We start from the raw sequence: 1,553 nt of genomic DNA on the forward strand, positions 1-1,553 counted from the left end.
CGCCACATAGGCTACTCTTTTTACGACAGGCAGCAAGGGATCTTTTATTTGCGCTTCCCACAGGCAGGATAGCACAAACCATGGCCTTTGTTGAACCAGTTATGGATCACTAGCCGGTGCAAGTGGTTTACACCTACCCATTGTGCCTTGCGGAGCACTCACTCAGGTTTTGGAGTCGGTATCTGGATTAAAAATCCCATGCCTCGACTGGGATCCGAACCCAGTACCTACCAGCCTGTTGACCGATGGCCTAACCATGACACCACCGAGGCCGGTTATACGTAATGAAGTAATCAGTTTCAGGTTAACTTATACCTCACGGAGTAATCAGTTTCAGGTTAACTTATACGTCACTGTGTAATCAGTTTAACGTTAACTTATATGTCTTGGAGTAATTAGTTTCAGGTTAACCTATATGTTACGGAGTAATCAGTTTCACGTTAACTTATACGTCACTGTGTAATCAGTTTCAGGTTAATTTATATGTCATGGAGTAATCGGTTTCAGGTTAACTTATACGTCACTGTGTAATCAGTTTCAGGTTAAACTATATCTCACAGAGTAATCGGTTTCAGGTTAATTTATATGTCATGGAGTAATCAGTTTCAGGTTAATTTATATGTCATGGAGTAATCAGTTTCAGGTTAACTTGTACATCACTGTGTAATCAGTTTCAGGTTAACTTATACGTCATGGAGTAGTCAATTTCAGGTTAACATATACGTCGCAGAGTAATCAGTTTCAGGTTAACTTATACCTCACAGAGTAATCAGTTTCAGGTTAACTTATACCTCACGGAGTAATCAGTTTCAGGTTAACTTATACCTCATGGTGTAATCAATTTCAGGTTAACGTATACGTCACGGAGTAATCAGTTTCAGGTTAACTTATACGTGACTGTGTAATCAGTTTTGACTGCATTCTCTGTATGCCTGTCTGCCTGAGAGAGAGAGAGAGAGAGAGAGAGAGAGAGAGAGAGAGAGAGAGAGAGAGAGAGAGAGAGAGAGAGAGAGAGAGAGAGAGAGAGAGACAGAGACAGAGACAGAGAGAGACAGACAGACAGACGCAAACAAGTTTAAACTAACCATAAGTTGAAATCCAAAATAGCCATAGTTTAAAATTATAATTGATTCTATATGACAGAAGGAAACCCGTTTTGTGTCATTTTAGGTCAGCTGTCGAGATAGTGAGACGAGTGACAACGGCAATCACGTGATCTGTGTCTACACAAAGGACTTCACTGACGTGGATGACGTCCTGAGGGTGGAACTGATGCTACGTCAGCTTGGAGTCACCGGGAGACTGATGTATAAACCCGACATCTACACGACACTGGGGATACACGCGAAGAATGAGTGGCATTTAAAGGCAACGGTTTACAGCTCCCAAGCCTGAAGCACAGCCTGGCAAGAGTAGTGTCTTCCACAAAGACTACTATTCGTTTTTGAAGTGGTTTAAATCGACTTGAAGACATAATCGGTAGCTTGCCAAGAGTATTGTCTTCCACAAAGACTATAGTGTAGGAGCCAACTGAGATTTAATTGTTGTGAGAG

Source organism: Gigantopelta aegis, chromosome 7 (genome assembly GCF_016097555.1).
Source record: "Gigantopelta aegis isolate Gae_Host chromosome 7, Gae_host_genome, whole genome shotgun sequence".
Taxonomy (NCBI): Eukaryota; Metazoa; Mollusca; class Gastropoda; order Neomphalida; family Peltospiridae; genus Gigantopelta; species Gigantopelta aegis.